Below are 14,378 nucleotides of genomic sequence, written 5' to 3' on the forward strand. Positions count from 1 at the left end.
GGGCAGTCCAACTTGACGTCAAGTTGGACTGCCCACATTGAATTGCCTATAACTTTTTTAATACAACAGCACTAACGATGATATTGCAGCACTAACCAGCACTAACGCAGCACTAACGACTGGCTATTTCAAAATTTTGAATTTCAAAAGTGGGCAGTCCAACTTGACGTACATCATATATCGGGTCGTCCAGTATTGCCATATCTACTAAAATATTATTGAATTGATATTTTAGTAAATAAGAGAATGAAGTTTTTCACCATTTGTATCTACTATTAGTTTTACTATTTTTATTTAATAAATAATACACATGAGGTTTTACGAATTTCACATTTGTTATTAAACATACTTACATAATTTAGAACACCCCAAACACATCGCGAAGTAAAAATATCTATATTTTTTACTTAGCCAAAATTATGAATCAACATAGGTTAGGTACCTACTGATGTTTATATTACAGAAAATTTAACTTTTACTAAATTATGAATTTGCGAGATTATAATAATACAGATGATTTTAAAGAATACTTTCATCAAATAACATAATAATGGATGCCTGTACTTACATAATATTTTCCAATGTAATTTTTTTTTTAAAAACTAACTTTAATTTCGAAAGTTTAGCCTGGCAATACTATGAACGTCATTTATTTCAGCGGGAATGCGAAATTTTCATCCTCGGTTTTTGACATAGGTACCTAACAATATTATCACAATTATTTATATCGATTGTACTTACAAAAAATGCCACGAACTCACTATCCGATGGCTGGAAGTTCCAAAAAAAGACGTAGGAGAAAAGATGGAAATATTAATACATTAAAAACACAAAGGTTTGAAATTATTATTTTATAATTTGACATAATTATACATAGTTGAAAAAACCACATTTCACAGAAAATTTTGGTTCACAATATTTATTTATCTTGCAAAAGGAAGTTTTGCGTATTACTTATTAATACACACAATTAAGTATAATGATCATTTGTACTTATATTATTTTTATATTATGTTTGTGCCATGTCTTATTCGAAATTAGTGTGTCTGTGACAAAAATTATAATCTGGTACAATAATTAATAGCAGCTATACATTTTGTTTTCTGTTAACTATCTACTAAACTAATATTTTTGAATGTATTATAGTATTGATATATTGCCGAAGACTATGCCTGAGCATGGAAATCCTCAAAGCATACTACCTGAACCAGAATTTCATCCCACATTTGAACACGAACACGAAGAATTTATTATAGAAAATGAAATTGAAGATTCAAGCCCTAAATTCCGTGTAGAAGGCCGTAGAATTATAGACTTTTCATATTTTTTCCAACAACTTCAATTAATTAGCCACCATGATTCTCCATTTAATTGTAATTTATCACATTTAGAAATTTTTGGGGAAAATCGGGATAACTTTAGTAGTACATTTTTTATTCAATGTAAACTTTGTGGTAAAAAATTAAAATTATATACCACTGAAATGAACAAAAACAAAATGAATCTGTGTGACGCATTTGTATCCAGTATAATCAGTATCGGCAGTGGATTTTCAAATCTGGAAGAAATGTGTTCAGCAATTGACGTACCATCGATTACAGCAAGAACATACAGAAAGAGTCAACAGAAGGTGTACGAGTGGTTTGAAGAAACCAAAAATAAGAGTATGGAAAACGCTGCGAAAGAAGAGCGACAACTTGCAATCGAAAATGGTGACGTCGATTCTTCTGGTATTCCCATGATATCAGTTGTTGCAGACGGCTGTTGGTCGAAACGTTCATACAGATGCAATTATTCCGCAGCATCTGGCGCTGCCACGATCATTGGTCAAAGAACCGGAAAGATTTTGTACATGTCAGTGAAAAATAAATATTGCGATTTGTGCGCCAAAGCTAAAAATAAAAATATCCCTGCTCAACAACATAAATGCTTTTTAAATTATACCGGTCCGTCAGGTGGAATGGAATCTACAGCAATATTAGAAGGCTTTAAAGAATCTATTAATACACATGGATTGATTTATTCAAAATTGATTGCTGATGGAGATTCCAGCACATACAAAAAAATTCTTGATTGTCACCCTTATCCGAATGTAACTGTCGAGAAAGTTGAATGTAAAAACCATTTAATTAGAAATTATTGTGGCAAAATAGAGGCATTAACCAAAGACACAAGATATCCCTTGAATGTAAGAAAAATCATTGCGTCAAGAAAAAGACGTCTGCGGAAAGCCGTCATAGGTGCAATCAAGTATAGAAAACTACAAGATAGTACTTTCGAAGAAAAGGTTATCGCTCTGAAAAAAGATTTATTTAATGGACCGCACCATGTTTTTGGAGACCATACTTCTTGTCTACCATATTTTTGTACAAATGAACCAAATACAGAGGACATGCTTGATGTAAATTATGTACCAGCATTAAAAGAATGCAGTCTATTTTCTCAATTAATGATATATAATTCTCGTTTGGTGCTAAATTCAAAAAGTTTAATTTATAATTTTTCTACTAATATTTCAGAATCTTTTAATAACATGATTGCAAAATTTGTAGGCGGCAAGAGAATTAACTACTCTCAAAGACAATCGTACATGGGACGATGTGCAGCGGCGGTAATCGCATTTAATACAAATAAGTTACATTGCACAATTCAAAAACAAGTTTATAAAAATAGCCCAAAAGCCTTCATAAATCGCTTAGAATCAAGAAGGTTGAAAATAAATAAAAAAAAAATAGGAAAATCTTGGCGAAAACCAATACATACTGTTCCTTTATCTAATCCAGATTATGGAGAGAGTTGCCAAAAACCTGATATGGACAAAAATCAATATCAATTGTTAAAAGAAACTTTTTTGAAAAAACTCAAACTGACAAACTATGAGAGGAGGGATATAGAAAGACGCACCGTATTACAATCTGAATGTGCAGAATGGCTAGAAAGGCGACGAAACCTTCTTACTGCCTCTGTTTTTGGTAAGGTGTGTAAGCGGCGAGAAAATACAAAATTTGGGCCTTTGGTAAAACGTTTATTATATAGCCAATCATTAGCCAACGTGAAAGCGGTAAAATATGGTAAAGAAAATGAATCAATAGCTTTACAACAGCTTAGTGTACAAGAACGGATTAAGATTGAGAGATGTGGATTGTTTATCGATGATGTGTATGATTTTATCGGTGCAACGCCAGATGGCATCAGCGATGATGATACAATTATTGAAATAAAATGTCCTTTCTCAGCTGCTGGAATAAGTGCAGATGAAGCTATTGTACAGAAAAAAATTAAATTTTGGAAAGTAGATAAAGACAGGAATATGGTAATAGATAAAAATCACGATTGGTACTTCCAGATTCAGGGGCAGCTTCATATTACTAAGAAAGATGTCTGTTTATTTGGAGTTTGGACGGGACATAATTTTCCTGTTAAAATAGAATTAATCAAAAAAGACGAGACATTTTGGATTGAAAAGATTGAAAAAAAGATATATCACTTTTATATGAATTGTCTACTGCCAGAAATAGTAGATCCCAGAACCAGTAGATCTATGAATATTAGAGAACCAGAAAGGCTGAATTTCTAAATTTTTATTTTAAATTTTATTATGCTTAATATATTTTCAACAAGTCTATATTACATCACTATTTTATAGTTCATCAAGATATATCTAATTTACTAATATAGTTTACTGTTACGAGACACCCAGAACGAGTGTAATTTTATGAAATTCAAAATAATATGTATACTTACATCTAAATAATGATACCTGATCTTGCTGGCGATTCCACTGCGCCATATTTTGTATAAGCATTCGTCTCTGCAGCCGTGAGTTTTGGTTCCGTGTAAAAAGTACATTTTGTTCTCAAGGTCAAAAACCAAATTGGTTGTGCCAATGGCTTATAACCATTCCTCATAAATGATTATAACTGATATCACCTCATGATCAGTGCCACGCACGAGTTAACTCGCGGGATCTTTTAAACGTCATAACTTCTGAATGAACTGTTTGTGTATATTTTCTTAACAATATTTATCATTTTAGTGTGAAAATATTCACGTTAAACATGTTGATTTGGTAAATTTTCACAAATATTTATCATTCTATTCTTATTTCATATTTTTTAAGGGATTCATTTTATTCCAAAAATAACTGACCTACAAGTACCCACCTGGTAAAAATTGAATTTGGATTGGATGGAATTTCCTAGTAGATGTTCCAACTAAACAACATGACGCTTTCTATATATTATTTACTGTTAGTTTTGAAATTATTGTATTTGAAATAAATAATGTATCAATAATACACATAGAAATCAATAGATATATAAAATAGATATCACAGTTTAAAAATCAGAAAGATCAATGCATATTACCATTGTTTATGTTACAATATAAAACAACATTTATCATTGAACGTAGGTACCAAGAAAAATAGACTTCATTAAAATGTGTCAATATAGTATATACCCGATATAATTATATAAATTATTATATTGTTAATTACTCTGTGGGGTCCATATATACTGCTTCAATTGTAATTTAATTTTACAGTATAATTATTTATGTTAAGTACTTGATTTACTTATTATATGTACAAATGTAATATACTTACCTACTTATTAGGATATATCTTGGTGAATTTTAAAATAAGAGGAAATTAAATGGAGGTCATCGTGTCTAACTAGATGTCTAACTAGACGTTGTTAAGTCTTATATAAATATTTATACATTATTAAATTGTTTTTCTGTTTTTTATTGATGTAAAGACATGGCATGTATTCAAAGTAATAACAAATTAGCTGTGTACTATTTATTTAACTTATATTAAAACCCCAAGATTGATTTCGTCTTACGACATATTTTATTCTTCTAAGTTTTACTATGACATTGTAATATGAACCATGGATATAGTATAGTACTTAAAAAAATCAAAACTGGTAATATATTATTTCAATATTTAATAGTCAATTTTCATTTGAAGTCAGCATTTAATTACTGGTATAACACATAATTATTAACTGATATCTACAACTTCAGATGGACAAATTAATTGATATATCATATTATCAGTTTTCATTTCCTTTCAACAATGTATTCATTCTAGCAGCTATTTTAAATATCTTACTAGTTTTTATGTCATGGCACCTTACAAAGGCTCCGAGCAACCGTATACTGAGCTTCGAGAACAGATGTTTACGACGGATACTGGGTGTGCGGTAATTTTAGAAGTAACGGGAGATAAAAGAACGCACCAAATAGCCTCGCATCACGTTGAGAGTGAATACGCAACTTTGTACCTGGCCCGGCCACGTGCTGCGAGTGCCTGAAGAGAATCCCAATCTGGTTTGCCTGTTCTTCAAGCCAACCGGATTCCGGCGTCCTGGATGGCCGCTAAATACTATCTATATAGCATATCTGGCGGAGTTACGGGCTGCTAGTATGACCTGGAACGATGCAAAAAAACTAGAGTGACAGAGATTCTTGGAGGCGCCGCATTGTATCCATATGCTGCAACTAAGATGCAGATATAGCCGAAGAGAAGAATTAATATACAGCATCTAGAAAACTTAAAGTCTTTGAAATGGTGTTAGAAAGACAATGTTTCTAATATCAAAGTGATATTGAGGATGAAAAAGAAAAGACTTGGAGAGTAAGCTCTACCAAATGACATACCTGATATGATACAAGTAACTGATATGCAAAATTATATTATATTTTAGAATATTATGAATCAATTTAGCAACTTTTATATCATTATCGATAATAAATTTAGTGCAAAAATGTAATTATAAAATTGTTTTATTTTTTAAATATGTATGCGAGATAGACATAGCTATAGGTTACAAACATTAGTCACTTTATATTTACCTTTTGTAATTGTACTATTAAATCTATAAAATGGGTATATATGCTTGATGGTCTACGTCATAAATAATATTATATGAATCACGCCATGTTCGGATCGTACGCCGAAAGTCGGATTTATTTCATTATTAATTAAAAGATTTATTTCATTCCATCTTATTCATATGAAACCGTCGACAAGCAAAGATCTCGGTAGACATTTTCTCCATCTGCAAAAAACATAACATATGAACTGTTAATAGTGTGATTTTTAATCTTTTATAGTGTGCGACTGTTTGAAGAATGGTAATTAAAACGGATTAGTGATAATACAAAGCATCAAAAAAGATTGATTAACTAAAATAAAGTAATCAGGTAGGTAACATGTTTAATAACAACTAGAACGCCTTAGATTATATCAAACAAATAAATATGAAATCACAGGCATTCTCGCAATAACCTCTAAACTAACCACGCAACTAATGTAGACTAAGAAAACAATAAATTAACACTTGAATAATATATGCAAAACACACAGAATACTACTACAGTAATAAATAACATAATATTGTACTTACAGATAGTGTTTCTTATTCCTGATATAAAACACAATTCCTTCGTTAGGTATCTTGCAATTTGCTATCAACATAATCTGACAGCAGAGAGTTTTTTCTATTAGTCTATGGCCAAAAATACGGATTTACTTGGCCGGCTAAAAAAAAGATTTTAATATAGCAAGAACATTTTGAATATGCGACAAATAAATAAAAGTATATATAATATAGTTGTTAAAAAAATCTGTGTACATTATAAAATATATTTAATATTATAAATACATATATTTTTTAAATTCATGTTATAATTTGTAAACGACGAAGCACGTCAGCTAATACGCATAGTAAATGTTTAAACTTTGGTAATCAAATTCGAATGTGACAGAAAGAGAAAGAAAAACTTTTTAATCATATTAGCATGCGTAAAAGAGATGTAACATAATATCACTTTCACTTTAAAAATCATACCTAGTATTCAATGTCATAGTTCAACTTTAAATGAAAAAACAGAAACTCTAGGTAAGCATGTGTGCCCAAGTATTTGAGCTATGTTAGCAAACCTATATTATTATGTGGCCTCATTTAGAAATCAAATTCCATGCTTGCTTTTCGAAGAATATGACTAGTATTACAATACATTCAACAGGAATAATTAAGCAGCTTGCTTACAGCCTATATGGAGAGTCCTGGCTAGGTACAGCATTCTAATCGTCTATTGAATATTTAGCATGTCAACGATGGCCTTATTTGTGACTATATATATACCTATCTCAAATGCATCTTGTCTGCCATTCTTATGATGTTGCCGTCTATGATTTATATAGGTAAAACAATCCACTAAGCGTTCACTTTATAAGACCAACCAATGTCTACTTGTTAATGATATATTTGTAAATTTGCCCAACTTTATTAGATGACGTATAATATAATACACACCTTGAAATATTCTCCTTTCAAAACGTCAATGATGACTTGGCAAGTTTCGGGAATTATCTTGCCCAGAGTTTGTCTTCCAATCGCAGTTCTATAATGCAAGTCAGTGAATGTTCCGCCGGCAGCCAAAAATCGCAGGGTTGCACATAATCTATCATGAGGAGAAATAGCTTCCCTCATCATAGTATTTTTTTTTTTTAATAAATGGGGAGACCAAATTATACAGTTCTGTGTATACATCCTCCGACATTCGCAAATAATTGCGGAAATCGCTCGGTTGCAAACGCAATTCTCGTATTAAATTTGTGTGGGATAATGTCGTTCGTTTCCTTATCCAATGTTTCACCCAGTATTTGTGTACCCTTTGCTTCGTTATTACATTATCTGCCACCCAATAACCCAAAAAACATAAAACGTCGGTATCATTTAACGCCATCACGATTTAACTGTCAGATATACGTATATTATCTATGCTGTCAAAGTCGACTGTTTTACTCGTCAAATTAATTATATACTCGTTTCGTTGAACGTCTGTTGGCCAGTAGCAGAACGTAGAAAAATCTGAAGACTTATTGTCGTCGGACTTTTGGCTCGCCAATGGAGCGCTGGCAATAGGTACTATGCCGCTCCTCCAAATGGGCGATCCCGGCTTTATGTTACTTACATTTTTCAAGTACTTGCTGGTACAGAGACTGTGTACCCTATGTAGCAGTTATATCTTGTTTCTGACTCAGCCACGCGAAAAATGCACGTACGAAGAAGTATTTGGTATCAATGGATTCGTATTTAAATTTCCCGTCGATACAGTATACCCCCCGCATGGTGACGTTCTTCATGGCTGAGGGAGAGCCGTTTACAAGGTCGGCCGTACTGCAGGCTCTGGTGGCGTGACAGTACCTCTTACCCAGAAACAAGAATGCTCACGAGTTAGCCTGGATAGTAAGGCCTCATATCCCAGTGGTCAAATTGGCATATTTGCGGCACCAGGCCTACAATAGCGCATACCAATCCTTCGGCTAACTCCCGCCGGAGGGCCAACTTTGAGGCCCTCCGACGGCCTGAATACCTCCCGTACGTTGGTCTCAGAATATGAAATCTGTAGGTTACTAACCTACTTATTAAATGATAGCTTAATAATTATAATTGTTACTTGGGAACGTTGATAAAAATGGTTATATGTTTGTGCCCGTCGCGTAAACTTTTCTACATACTTAACTATTTACGATCGCCGTCGCCACAGGCCCGCACTTACGTCTAGTTGACGGATGTTATTCCGTCAACCAAACATATAGGCATTAATAATTGCTTAGTACATGCTCATATTCCATTAACCAAGGATTTCTCGCACTTTATTGTGGTACTCGGTCGCCTTGACAACAGATATCGTCGATCCGATTTCCTGTCTCGTCGCTCGGCGTGCGTGAGCGTGATGCGGTCATACACGCAAGCGAGAGGGGCTCTGTTTCTGTAGAGGAGGTATTTTGCGATCTCGAATTCAGTTTCGACACACACGACAGAGACGCCATCGTATGTTAGAGCAGGAAAGCTGCCGGAATACCGATTTGGGAACGCCGTCCGCAGAACAGCCGTGGCTTTTGATCGATGACGAATGAATTGGATTACGCGGGGAAATCATGATTGAAATCGGTTCGTTAGACGCCTATATGTTGTTCTGCTTTGTGATTGCACAAAATGTGCAAATGGGAGCTTTCGCAACAGGCTTATGGGCATATGTTTACAATTATCATGCCATGTATGCGCGACATGTAGTGACGTCGATTCACATATTATTAACATTAATTATCCCTTAATTATCTAAATCCCTTAATTACTACACACCACTAACGCCCATCTATACATCTCGCTTTATTATTTGACTAACCCATTGCATATCTATATTAAATTTACCTATTATATTACAATTTACATTACACATTACAATCAAATCATATCTTACATTTAATCTTACTTATTTAACCCTTTATCCAAATATGTATTTTAATCTAAATTTAATCCTATTACCTTATTACCTTATATTTACATGGTCTGCGACCGACTTATCTCTTCCACAGTTCACTCTGAGAAGTGGTGGGACTTGCCAGAGCAAACTGTGGGACTTCTACATGTATAAGAATTGTTCTGCTTTGTCGAGGGTCGTAATTATCTAATCGGTGGCACATTGACTACCAGGATCAGACCGAGTGGTTGGGAGGCACTACTCCTTATGGGAGCGTCCCCCACAGGGGCGGAAAATTAAGTGTGCGTCACTAGGGAGGCCTTTATCCAGCAGTAGATTGGTTCAGGTCGATGTTGATAAGGATGATAGAAATAGGTATAATATCACAAATTCGTTTAACCGCTAGTAGTAGAATCAGGTGGCGGAACCCTTCATCCAGCAGTGGATTGATCCTGGTTGATGATGATGATGATAACGATATGAATATGTAGAAAAATGTAATATTACAGATTTTAGAGGTAAACAATAAATACAGCAATTCAAATGACAGAAAGGAGTAGGATCAGGCTAGGAAGGCCTTTATCCAGCAGTGGATTTGTTTAGGTCGATGTTGATAACGATGATAGAAATATGCATAATATCACAAATTTGTTTAACCGCTAGTATTAGAATCAGGTTACGGAACCCTTCATCCAGCAGTGGATTGATCCTGGTTGATATTGATTTAAATAATATGTATATTATAACACCAATTATTGTTGAATACCTTTTAAATATTTTTGGGTTATAATGAGCTAATTAAATGTAAGTATATAAGTTTTATTGGTTCAAAAAAAATTTCATTCAACAGCCTTACAAAAAAAACAAGTGACATCAAATCAGTGTTGCCCGCGTTACTTTACAAACATATGTATTTGGCCCGAAGAAAAAACAGTTTGAGTATCATTGCCCTAGAACAACAAGGTATCATCTGGCATTTATACCAAACTGAGATATCGAGCTCCAAAGTTTTGAATATGAATAAAATCTTAACTATATGCAATGAAAATTGGTAGATATTAACAATATTATTATTATTGCATTATGTTTGTATTTTCAAAGCATTTTATACTAAGTATATCTGATATTATCTAATCCAGACATTAAAATTTTGTGATGGAACTTAATTGCTCGGAAAATTGAAAAAAATCAGAGCAACATAGTTCTATCTGATTATTGAACCTTGTTGTTATGAAAATGTTTTGCTACAGGGCTAGATTATTGTGTTTAAAATTGAATAAATATACCTTTTTCGATAAATTCTTTATTAGAACAACATTAAATTTAACATAGTTTATGAAATGACAGTCGGTATAAAAAATGTTGCGAAATACTGATATTTAGAACAATAATAATAGTTTATAAAATGACAGAAAGGTATACAAAAATAAAATATAAACAGTTTCATGGTAGTTATATTGTAATGTGTAAAAGAGCTTTATAATAGGATTGATCATTATCAGGCATTAGTTTCATCGTCTCCATCAATGATTGTATTTTTTCTTTGGATAAATTTGATTTAGATGGCAAAATCTTAGGAACCGGATAAAGTGCGTGGATAATACTGATTAGTGCGGAATTTTGCCTTCTTGCTGGTTTTTCTGGTTTTATATTCGTTTTGACGTAATCCAATTCATTAAAAGATATTTTATAGCCAACTTGAAAATGGCACTGAGTAAATTCAAGGGCACAAACTTTGGAAAATGGTATACTTTTATAATTAAGTAATTTGGCACAAGTACCGAAATCCAAAAAATGATGTGGTTGCATTTGAATAATCCTATATGGATTCTTTTTATTCGCAGCTTTTAAAATTCGAATGAATCCTAGGGGAGAATAAAATTCCAAATTTTTAAAAATGCCTTTAATCTATGAATGTATATTATCCACTTCCTGGATACCAGAATGTCCTGGGGTCGAATATTTCATCGTTATTTTTTTAATCTGTGAATTGCTTTTAAGAAAATCTAACACGCAATATCCGATAAAACTATTCCTATTTTGAGGAACACATGAATCACTCCATGTTATAAGTTCGGTTACTTCATTTTCTTCTACGATACGGTCCAAAATAACCCTCAATGCACTGGCAAGGTCGTTACCAGTTCTTTCCGATGTGGCTTCTGTCCATAACGCACAGTACTTTGTTTTAGTAGGCGTATAAAGTGCTGTTAGATTGTATAAATTGAGTTTTCGTTTGTAATAAAATGACCCGATTCCTGACTTGGGGCACGTTATTACATTTTGCAAATCAAAAATTACGAGAGGAATAATGTTATCTTTATCATCTTTCTTTTCTGCACGCATCAGCTCTTTTTGTAACTTGTGTTCTTCATAAATACGTAGTTGCTGAGAACTTTTTACAACTGTGTTATCTTTGTGGAGCTCACACAGGTCACACCGATCATTCTTTGGAAGATGGAAATCCAAATTGAATTCAGTAAAAAATAAATATCTGTACATGGACAATTTTACTGCAGTCCTTTTCGATTGAGTACACTCTTCTTGGTATAGCTCGAACATTTTACTTATATTCAAGTTAGAACTAAAATATTCTTTGGCAGTATTTTCCCTGCGGTAGTGAGAGCTAACGCGAGGAAATGAATTTATGTGACTTCTAACGAAGACTTTCTGCTCATCCAAAATTTTACTAATTTTTTTGTTACCCCTTCCATCAAGCTTGGGAATGTTCGTCTCTAAATTCATTTTAAGGAGTACATTGTATACTGGCTTTTGTGAAATGCACAATGTACCCAAATAAAATGGCTTACAATCACGTATTTCAATTCCTTTTACAAAAAAACAATATGAAAAAGAATTTTTTTTCTTTGGCAATTTGTCAATATTCTGGTAGTTCGGTCTGATAATATTTCTTGTGGTGGTTCTTGATATAAAAATATATTTATCATTTTCAGTCAATGAGTAATATGACTGAAACTGTGCCTGTCGTTCCTCATTTGATATTAGTTTTGAGCAATTAAATTTGCATTTAGTTAAACAATCTTTCCTATTGACAATATTTTTGGGAGAAACATATTTGCCTTTTCCGTTGACGTAACCTTCCCCAGCTTGATGCTTTCTCTGTCTTGTATTTCTTAACCAAGACTCAGATTTTCTTGAGCGTTTTCTACACCTTTTAACAATTGAATTTTCTTCATTATCACTAATAACAGCTGTAGTATCGACGTCTGTAATAACCTGAAAATCTTCACTTCCAAGGTTTTTGTTGTTAGAATCCGTATGATCCATGATAAACACTCCAGTGTATTCACATAACTAAACTTCACAACTCCGAAAAAAAAGTTTCTATGATAAGCTATAATAGACTGGCATAAAAAAATACTTTCATAAAACTATTACCTATTATAAAACCTCTCAAATTACTTAATTTTTAAACGAAACTTAATAATGATATCATTGTATTGTTATTGCAGTGATTCATGAATTAATAATTAAATAGTTTATGAAAAGAGCTATTGCAACTATATTATTTACTCGATATCATCGCCAACATATTCTATGTTTTCTTCGCAAACAACATGCAACTTCTCCAACTACTTCCACCTCCCTGAATAATAAAAAGGAGAATATATATGTTATTATGACGTATTATAAAAACAAATTATTCAGATGTAATGTCAAATTTACAAAATATGAAAGAATAACAAATAAATTCAGTAGGTATGTGAAAAAAAACATACCCAAAATTCTTATCAATTGTAATGTCATCAGACAGTATGACTTGAAGATCATTTATATTATTCATTAAATCGAGATCGTTGCTGAAAATAAATAGATAATATAATAAAGTACTTACATTAAATTTGAAACAAAATAGAATAATTATTGCAATACATGAATAACAAAAATGAAACATAACCTCAAACTTACCTTGTATTTAAATCAATGATATTGTAGGTTGGTGAGGTATATTCATCATCAAAGCATGTATTATCATCCTCCAAAATGTCCACAATACCCCTTTCACTTAAATTATTGCTCATCTTTATGTTATTTTTTATTAAATTGTTGAAAAACGAAGCGCGAATATTTGAGAGAAACGTACTAGTTTGACAGCTGAACGGAAATGAAACCATGTTGCTCCAAAATATTTTTTTTTATATCAAATGGTCCATAGTTGCTTTCAAATTTTAAATCGAACCATATTGTTCCAAAACAAATTACCAGTGCATCTGATATAGAACTTAAATGCCCTGCTATGTCATAAACCATAAAGATTTTTTAAAATCTTGTAACACAGTTTTAAAGAGAAAATTATTATAAGAATTTTGGTACCAAAAAGTCAAAAGTGACCAAAATGCCAGATGATACCTTATTGTTCTAGGGTGAGGATCTGTAAACCTTTTATCTTACTCTACCGCGTGTCGCAGAGATTATAAAGGTGCCGAATACTTTCTCACTCGCACTTATGCATCGTTTTTGTTCAGGCCTTGGATGAAACTCATTTTTGGTTAAATGGCTTTAGTAAATAAGCACAATTGTCGCATTTGGAGTAATGAAAACCCACATGCAATTCTTGAAAAACATTCACAAAAATTAACAGTTTGTAACAGGTGTAATGGACCATATTTTTTTGAAAACGAAAATGGCAATGCAGTTAATGTCAATGGAAACGCTACCAAGACGTCAGGATGCATAAGGGGAGATGACTCAGATTCTTACAGGTCACGGAGTCATGCGAGCATACCTGCACCGGCTTAAAATAACATCTGATGAAAGGGTCCATGCGACGACGGAAGCGACCAGGACGTCCTACATTTACTCCTAGATTGTCAAATCTTTAGCAAGGAGCGGCACAACCTGAACTTTTTATTACAGATGGCAGATGCGGACATTCGAGACCTTCCGGGGACCATAGCAAACGAGGCCGGAAGAGATGCACTTTTTTTAATTTCTGTATTGATGTAATAAAAAGAATAAAAATAATAAATGGTGACATGTAATGATGATTCATGTCTTTCAGATCCAGTGACTGCAATCATATAAGATGGGATAAGTATATGCTCAGAATATCGACCTATGCGACATTTCTTTTA

The 14,378-nt window shown here is 32.9% G+C and overlaps 2 long non-coding RNA genes across 2 annotated transcripts; both read right to left on the minus strand.

Moving 5' to 3' along the window:
- Window positions 1–4,117: 4,117 nt before the first annotated feature.
- On the minus strand, window positions 4,118–6,492 carry LOC147077995 (uncharacterized). Its single transcript, XR_015072261.1, has 3 exons — window positions 6,417–6,492; window positions 5,863–6,068; window positions 4,118–5,438 (listed from the first exon to the last, which is right to left on the minus strand). It is a non-coding gene; the product is annotated as an uncharacterized LOC147077995 (long non-coding RNA).
- Window positions 6,493–10,574: 4,082 nt separating this feature from the next.
- On the minus strand, window positions 10,575–13,558 carry LOC147077996 (uncharacterized). The gene is made up of 3 exons (XR_015069248.1): window positions 13,213–13,558; window positions 13,023–13,103; window positions 10,575–12,889 (listed from the first exon to the last, which is right to left on the minus strand). It is a non-coding gene; the product is annotated as an uncharacterized LOC147077996 (long non-coding RNA).
- Window positions 13,559–14,378: the final 820 nt, after the last annotated feature.

Source organism: Rhyacophila brunnea, unplaced genomic scaffold (assembly GCF_057557595.1).
Source record: "Rhyacophila brunnea isolate RB1 unplaced genomic scaffold, BYU_Rbru_1.0 scaffold_12, whole genome shotgun sequence".
NCBI lineage: Eukaryota > Metazoa > Arthropoda > Insecta > Trichoptera > Rhyacophilidae > Rhyacophila > Rhyacophila brunnea.